Genomic DNA, 9,539 nt, shown 5'->3' on the forward strand with positions numbered 1-9,539 from the left:
AGACATGGGATGTTTGAGGGTCTGTAAAGAATTGAGAAGGTCCGTGGATGGAAGGACACTCAGAAAATGGCATAATGTACCAGCAGTGAGTGCACAAGGGTACCCAGCTCTGGATGAACACTAGGAACATTACCTGGTAAAGGTAACCTTGGAGATGGGTCCTCTCAAAAGGTTGAGATGGGCCTTGGGGAAATAGGGAGGGTCTGCCTATTGGGAGGGTGTCCTGGAGGTTCAGGGCTGTAAGACTATGGCGATTCCCTGCAACTGTGCACTCCACTTGTGTATTGATGAGTGTTGTGGTTTAAATGTGAACTGTTTCCCACAGGCTCATGTTTGAACACTTGGTGCCCAGCTGGTGGCGCTGTTTGGGGTTATGGAACCTTCAGGAGGTGGAGTCTCACTGGTGGAAGTGTGTGTGTGTGTGGGGGGGTGCTTTGAGACTTTATAGCCTGCATCCAATTGCTATTCTCCTTCTGCTTCCTGAGTGTGGATGCAGTGTGATCAGCCACCTTCCTGGTCTTGCTGCTATGCTGTCCCTGACTGATGTCATGTATTCCTCCCCATGATAAACTCTACCTTCAGAGTAAGCCAAAAGAACTCCTTCTCCCTTAAGCTGTTCTGGTCAGAGTGTTCTTTCACAGCAATAGGAAAGGAATGAATACAGAGAGCATGTGATGTGTTTCTTCACATGTGTATGGAATAGGGCTATGTAACTAACTCTAAGTTTTTCCAAATGGGCCTGTAAGGTCATAGACAAGTCTTTTAGTTTTTGAAGAATGCCATTGTGAGTGTGTGCAGGTGCATACACACCTATGGATGACTGTCACCCTGTGCCTGGCAATCATTGTGTGGACCAGGTCCATATCCCCAGACACTCTCAGCTCCAGAGCCTTTATATCTATGGTTCTCAGAAGCATGAAGTTCCTAGGCCTGCAGTCTTCCATTGACCTCTGTTGCCTTCTCTGGAGAACCAGTCAGGGCCCAGAGGCTGCACTTGTGGGGAAGGGGTTCTTGGATGAAGCCGCATCTCTGAGTCCCATGTGGAGATGCTAGTTTACAGGGTCAGTGATATAGGAACTTGGAGTTGGGGTAGAAGCGGCCATATGGGGACCAGTGAGATGGCTCAAGGTGCTTGCCACCAAGCCTGATGACCTGAATTCAATCCTTGGGACCCACATTGTAGTAGGAAGGAGAGAACTGACTCTGATAAACTGTATGGTACATCTCCGCATGTATGGTATGCCTGCACAACCTCCTCATCACATGTACACATGCACACAAAAAGCTAAACAAGTAGCTTGGGGTGGCAGGGCACACCTTTAATTCCAGTACTTGGGAGGCAGAGGCAGGTAGATCTCTAGGAGATGGAGGCCAGCTTGGTCTACATAGTGAGTTCCAAGCCAGATGGGGCTACAGGGAGACCCTGTCGATAACAACAACAAAACTAAATAAAATGTAATAAAAATTGCTTTAGAGAAGACTTAAGGTACTTACCACTAATTAACAGTAAAATGAAGACATAATCACCAAGGCCCCACCACCTCTGTGGCTGCCCCAGCGCCTGTGGTTACTGCTCAAGGATGAGTGGACACCCAGAGATGGGGTCTCATGCTCACTCATACATCTCAGGCATTGTCTGAATCAGCTGCCTTGCATATCGGCATTTCTTCAAATCTGTTTATTTATTGCTCCCATTCTTAGCTTTTCTTAGCATATATGAATTATACCTGATGGGTTTCATTATGACACTTTCACACATGTTTGACTTAATTTCATTTCTGTTTCTGTGTTAGTTACTTTTCTGTTGCTGTAATAAAACACCATGACCATGGGAGCTTATGAAAGGAAGAGTTTATTTGAGCTTACGGTTCCAGAGGAATCAGAGTTCATCATGATGGGGAGTCATGGTGGCAGGAGGTTACCTGAGCAGAAAGAGGGGCGTTCACATCTTCAAGAAGGCACAGGAAGCAGAGAGTGGCTGGAAATCTGGCAAGGCCAGCCCCTAGTGATGTGCTTCCTCCAGCAAGTCCACACCTCCTAAAACCTCCCAAAACAGCGCCACCAACTGGGGACAAAATGCCCAAATGATTGGAGCCTATGAAGGACATTTTCATTCAAACCACCACACTTGCTATGATAAAATACTCTGACAAAAAGCAGCTTAGGATGCCGGTACGAGCTGGCAGAGACGAACAGCACCTGAAAGGGGGAGTGAGGATGAAAGAAAAACAAGAGACAGAGAAAAGATACTTGGGAGGACTGTCAGTAGAGACTGCAGCCCCGGTTTATTTTAGCTCAGCCTTCTTACACAGCAGAACATCAGATAATCACAGTTTACTTAGCTCAATTAGCTTCAACAGCTGTCTTTTCCCACCTCTATCTGAGGGTCAAGGAATGGTCAAATACTTGTGAATTCCACCATTTAACCATCTTCCCTAAATTATCAACACATTCCTCCTCCTGACTTGGCAGAACAATTCGGTACTTGTGTGCAAAACACACAAACTCTTGAGTCAAGGCAAAAGATCATAAAGTAACAAGCAAGTCTGCCACAGCTCAGTGTACATAGTGGCTGTGCTTATACTAATAGCTCCCAACATTAGGACTCTCCACTCTTACCAGTGAGGCTTCCATGTACATCACAGTGCAATGCACACAGAAGGCCACAACTGGCCAAGTTTTGGAGAATAAGAGACTGTAGAGTGTAGGATGGGACTCCTATATGGAACCTCACTCACCTACGGCTCAGGAACCTTTGCTGAAGAGGAGGTAGAAAGACTGTAAGAGCCAGGACTGGTTCACGAACATAGGGAGGTGGAGGCTTCCAGGCCACTGGAGGCTTGCCCATGTGAGCCTGTGGCAGCGGTGTTGTTGAGCTCGGGACCCATGTCAGCTCAATTAAACAAAGGCCCAAAGGGGAAGTGAGAAATAGGTGGCTGGCCAGCACTAGACTGAAAACTATTTGAGATTGGTCGCTGCTGGGGGGGGGGGGAGAGTATGACTTACATACAACCACTGGATGGGCTGACTAGATTCCAATGGATGCATTTATACTGAAGGACACTTGGGCAAAAACACCTGAACGAATGGCACTCAGCATGTATGGCAGAGCGCATGTTCGGTGGGGGAATAGAGGGAGGGATGGATGGGGAAAGGGGTCTGTACTTGAGCGGGAAATGTATAAAATTTTAAAAGCTCAATTGAAAAAAAGCAGTTTGGGAAAGGAAAGCTTTATTTTAGGCCATAGTTCCAGGTTACCAGAGCAAAGATGTCAAGGCAAGGGCTTTAAAAAGCTGGTCACATCACATCCTCACTCAGAAGTAGAGAGAAATGAATGCATGCCAGCTGAGTTGTTAGAAGTAAAACACAACAGTTCATTTTCAACAAGGTCCTGCTACAAATAAACAGAAGACTCTAGAGATGCCTCCTAGATGCTTCTATTCCTCCAACCAAAGTATGCTAAGCTACCATCACACCCAAGATAGAGGTTTAAATGCAAGGTCTTGTGCCTAATCAGCTTTAACATAAAAAGGAAGCAAAATATAGAGTCTATGTGTGGTTTTTGATGAGAAGAGAACAGAAGGAAAGAGGAGCCCTAAACGGAACCTGAGATCTTACCCTCTGGATTACTCAGTTAATGAGGAAAGGGAGAAAGGGCCATGGGGTCAGGGCTAAAAACTGTTCTCTGTGCTCAGTCAGCATGCCTGCCTTTCTGGGAAGAGCTGACTTTGCAAAGTTGTAACATTAACTGCTTCACTTCGGCTATTCTGAGTCTCCAGTGCTCTTGTTCTGAAGTGAGGATCATTGTTTCTCTATTCTTACACAGTCCAGGGCCCCACACCAGGGAATGGGGCTCCCCAGTTTCAGACTGGGTGTTCCGGCGTCAGTTAAGGCAGTCAAGACAGTCCCCAACAGACATACCCGTAGGCCAACTTGGTCTAGATAATTCCTTATTGACTGGGGATGGAGAGATGGTTCAGCTGTTAAGAGCACTGGTTGTTTTTCCAGAGGACCCAGATTCAGTTCCCAGCACCCATATGACAGTTAACAACCATCTGTAACTTCAGGTTCATGGGATCCCTTTCTGGCATCTGTGGGCATTACATTACACAGGTGCCTTTAAATACAAGCAAACAAAACACTCATGCACAATAAATAAATAAATAAATAAATAAATAAATAAATAAATAATAAATAATTTAAATAAATAATTTGTAGATCATTCCTCATTGAGACTCTTCCCAGATCATTCTAGGCTGTGCCAAGTTAACAACTAAGACCAACCATCACATGGGCTGCAGAGATGACTCAGCAGTTAAGAGCACAGGCTGTTCTTCCAGGGGACCTGGGTTTGGTTCCCAGCACCCACATGGCAGCTAACAACTGTCTGTAACTCCAGTTCCAGGGGATCTAATAAATATTTTAAAAAATATTTTAAAATTTATTTTATGCATATGAGTGTTTTGCCTGCATGTATATAAGGGCACCGGTGTTGTGCAATGCCTGCAGAGGCCAGAAGAGAGTGTCAGATCTCCTGGAACTGGAGTTATGAACACTTGTTAGCTGCCATGTGGGTGCTAGGAACGGAACCTGGGTCCTCTGTAAAAGCAGTAAGTGCTCTTAACCACTGAGCAATCTATCCAGCTCCTCAAGATTTTTATGATTTAGAAAGCTGAAGGCTGGCTTGGAGAGATGGTTAAGAGTACTGGCTGCTTTCCCAGAGGACCCAAGTTTGGTTCCCAGCACCCACATCATCCACATGGCAGCCAAAAACCATTGTAACTCCAGTTCCAGGGGATCCAACACCCTCTTCTGACCTCCGCGGGCATTGCACGCATGTGGTATTCCTATACATGCAGGCAAAACACTCATACACACAAAACAAAAATAAATAATTTTTTAAATGTCGAAGGTACAGAGGGCTTTAAATAACTTCCCGGTAGTTGGGTTCCCAGGAGAAATACAGGATTTCCACTTAAATTTGAATTCTAGAGAATTGTTTTTAGTAATTCCCCAATAGAGCATGAAATGTACCTATACTTAAAATTAATTGAACAAAATATATTTCAAATATTTTGGTATTATTCATCAGGTCTAGATGAACAGTCTTTGTGCAGGTCAGTTTGATAATGACTATCCAAAATTTAATGTGTACACACTTGGTAATTCATGACTCTGCTTTTTAAAACTGTGCTTTATTTGGTTATTTCTATTTTATGTGTATGGCTGTTTGGTCTGCATGTATGGAAGAGCACCACATGTGTGCAATACCCATGAAGGCCAGAAGAGGGCGTCGGATTTCCTAGCACGGGAGCTGAGGGTGAATGTTAGCCAGGCAGCCAAGAGCTGAGCTACCACTCCAACCCCCCACCTTCCCACCTCGAGGTTTTTTTTTTTTTTTTTTTTTTTTTTAAGATATCTCAGATATCTCCTATGAAAGGAATATGTGTAGAAGGGAATCTGTGGGTGAGGTGACCCACTACCCAGAGGGCATTGCAGCTGGTGACCCTGCCAGGGCTCCAAAGCTTGAAGTTCTGTGACCCGCAGATCCCTGTAAATCCCTGCCCTTGGACCCTGGATTCATGGGGGAAGGGTGTTAGGGAAGAACCTTCAAATATGAGCTCCGGTTTGAAGACCCAGTGACAGAGCCAGTCATGTGAGAAAACTGTATGAGAGAGAAGGAAGGTGTTTCCTCATGCTTAAATCCTAAGAACAGGAAACAAATAGCCACTTTCTAAACAGATTTTATAAGGTGTGTGTGTGTGTGTGTGTGTGTGTGTGTGTGTGTGTGTGTATGTGTGTGTGTGTGTGTGTGTTCCCATGGAGGCCAGAAGATGATGTTGGAACCCCTGGAGGTGTAGTTACAGGTGATTGTGAACCACCCAGAGTGGGAGCTAGGAACAGACCTCAGATCCTCTGCAAGAGCACTATGTGCTCTTAACCACTGAGCTATCTCTGTAGCCCCAACTGTGAACACTTTTCAGATACATATACCCCAGCTAGTCTGTGTTTTAACTACTTGATACAAGCCAGGTCTGAAGGTGTAGCCTGGAATCAGTTACTCAGGAGTCTGAGTCAGCAGGCTCACAGCTCCAAGGTCAGAGAGAATAGAGGTATTCTTTCTCAAAATAAAAAAATAGGGGGCAGGGGGGGCTGGAGAAATAGCTCAGTGGTTAAGAGCACTGACCGCTCATGCAGAGGACCCAGACTTGGTTCCTGGCACCCAAACTGAGGCCAAAAACCATCTGTAACTCCAGATCCAGAGGATTATCCTCTTCTGGCCCCTGTGGGTATTGCATGACATGAGTGCACTTACAGGCAGGCAAAACACTCCTACATATAAAATAAAAATAAATAAATAAATAAAATTTCAAGGACTGGGCATATAATTCAGTGGTATAATGCCTGCCCAACTTGGACAAGGCCTTGAGTTCAAGCTCTAGCACCACACAAAAAAATGAAATTCAGTAAGTAAAATCAAACAAAATCTTGACACATATTTGCATTAAGCTATATATTTAGTCATGTAGGACTCTTGTTTTATGAAATCTTAAAGAGTTTAAATAATGTAATTGTGGGGTGCTAAAAGAAATACACAGGGTAAGAGATTTGTGAGGTCACACAAACCAGATTTGACTCTTCAAGTATGTGTGTGTGTCTGTCTGTGTCCGTATGCCTGTGTTTATGTATGCTTGTATGTGCATCTGTGTGCATGTATGTGTCTGTTTCTGTGTGTGTCTGTCTGTGGGTGTGTCTGTGTATCTGTGTATGTCTGTGTGTGTCTGTGTGTGTCTGTACATCTGTGTATCTCTGTGTCTGTGTGTCTAATAAATAGTTGTCAAACTCTAGGTCATCTAGAGACATTTTTGTCCTGAAGAAGCTCTTTTTGCCTCATGGTTTGGCATTTTATGTAGTTCTGTGACCTGCTCATGATTAATTTTTGAACAGGGTACAGGATTGCGGATAGATTGTTTTGTCTTGCACCACTCTAATAATTTCAGGCTCACTTTCTGAGAAGGGTATCTGTGTTGGTTCATGCTGTCTTTGTTCCTTCGTCAGAGATCTACTGACCATCTGTGTGGAGCTAGTTCTGGCTTCTTCATTCTGCGTCTTTCATCTGTGTATGAGTGTACTGTCTGCATGTGTGTAAGTGCACCTGTGTCGTACAATGCCCGTGGAGATCGGAAGAGGGTGTTGGATCCCCTGGAACTGGAGTTACTGACGGTTGTTAGATACCATGTGGGTGCTGGGAACTGAACCTGGGTTCTCTGCAAAAGCAGCCAGTGCTCTTAATCACTGAGCCATCTCTCCAATCCTGGAATTTGTTTTCCCATATTCACAAAATCAATGAAGCTTTCCAATTATCTGAAAATAATTTCAGATATCAGATCAGGGGCTTTGGCTCTGCTGGCCTCTGCTTCCTCCTCTGCTCACTGAGGCCTGGCTGGCTCATCCCGAATCTTCCTGGGAAGACAGCTCTTTCTCTGCCTGCTTTCTTCACCTTGAATCAGTGCAGAGATGGTCAGGCCAGGAACTGACATAGGTTTGAGACTTCTCCCAAACATATTTGTCTGTGGCCTTGGGTCTGAGTTTCAATATCTGGAAAATGGGTTTGTTGTGAGGAAAGAACTCACATAAGAAACTTGTGTCAGCACAACAGCTGGCCTCTAGCAAGTGCCACACAAGTATGTTAACCACAATGCCATATAAGCAACATGCATAAAGTATGTATTGTATGTGTTTCAGCACACCTTGCACAGCTAGCTGAGCCCTTGTTAAAGTGCTTTAGTTAAAAACAAAAGGGGAAAAAGAAAAACAAAAACCAGGCATGTTGGGGCATGCCTTTAGTCCCAGGACCTGGGAGGCAGACGCAGGCAGATCTCTATGAGATTGAGGCTAGCCATAGTGAATTCCAGGCCAGCTGGGGTTACAGGGAGACCCTGTCCAAAAAGACCAAGAAGAAAAACAACAACAACAACAACAAATCCCAAACCAAATCAAATCAACCAACCAAAAAACTTTTTTTTTTTAAAATGAGACTGGGGAGATATCTCAGTGGGTAAAGTACTCAATGCAAGCATCAGGAGCTGAGTTCGGACCACCCAGCATCTATGAAAACCTCTGGGTATGGGCTAGGCAAGGTGGCTCAGCAGATACAGTTACCTGTCACCAATCCTGATGACCTGAGGTCAATCCCTGGGACCCACATAGTGGAAACAGACAACTGACTCCTGGAAGTTGTTCTTTTACCTCCACAGGAGCACCATGGCATGTGCCACATAAACCTAAAAGATCCAGGCATGGTGGCTTATGGGTTTGCTTGTAGCCCCACAGTAGGAGACACAGACAGGCAGATCCAGGGGGCGCTGGCCAGTCAGTCTAGTCAAAATATTGAGCTCAAAGTTCAATGAGAGATGCCACCTCAAATACAAAGCGGAGAATGATTGAGGACGACATCCAGTAGTGAACCCCGACCTCCGCATGCATATGTTTAAGTGAGCACAGAGCACACTCGTGTGCATACATGTATACACCACACAGACAATGCATAAAGAAAGAAAAACAAATGGCTTCTAAAAAGCATGAAATACACAGAAAAAAGAATTACTCTAGGTATTTCCCAATCCATTTTCAGAAAATTTGAAATAGCTTAGTAGAACGGTGTGGATGAGGACACGTTCACCTAAGCTGGTAGTCCTGTAAGATTCTGGAGGGCACTTTAGAAATCTGTGCCGGAGAGCCAGGTGTGGTGGCTCACGTCTGTAATCCCAGCAACTGGGGGCTGCATGTGACAGAGGGTAACTTTGAGTTCAAGGCCAGTCTGGGGTATGCAGGATTTCAGGTCATCCCTGGCTACAAAGTGAGACACTCAAAAAGAAAGAAAGGAAGAGAGGAAGAGAGGGAGGGAGGGAAGGAAGGAGAGAGGGAAAGAAGGGAGGGAGAAAAAAGAAAGAAAAAGAAAGGGAACAGAAAAAAAGCAAGTTTTCCCAGAATGCTTCATGTATGGCCCTTTGCCTGACCAATTCCACCTCGAAGGATTTACCTTAGCAATAGTTTTACATGCAAGCAGAATTTCTGATGGTTAAGACCATGAATTTAACATTGGCTGTAGTAGCAAAGCATTGAAAATAACTCAGCTGACCAGCAATCAAAAGCTATTGAAGTTAATTAGATTATAACCACATAACCAAATCTAAACTGCAATTAACAGCAAGGGTCAAACGCTTTTTATACTGATAGGAAAATAAGAGTCATTGAAAACAAAAGCAACAAACAACAGTGTGTAAACTTTGCCATCTTTTAAAAATATTTTAGTATTTTTATTTTTAGGTGTGTGACTGTTGACTGCATGCATTTAAGTGCACCCATGTGGTGCAATGCCCGTGGAGATCAGAAGAGGGCATCAGATCCCCTGGAATGGAAGTTGTGGATGATTGTTAGCTACCACGTGGGTGCTGGGAATTGAGTTCTCTGGAAGAGTAGCCAGTGCTCTTAACAACTGAGCTACCTCTGCAGCCCCTGTACCATCTTTTGTTTTA

Source organism: Nannospalax galili, unplaced genomic scaffold (genome assembly GCF_000622305.1).
Source record: "Nannospalax galili isolate Female #2095 unplaced genomic scaffold, S.galili_v1.0 scaffold1368, whole genome shotgun sequence".
In the NCBI taxonomy this organism is placed as follows: Eukaryota; Metazoa; Chordata; class Mammalia; order Rodentia; family Spalacidae; genus Nannospalax; species Nannospalax galili.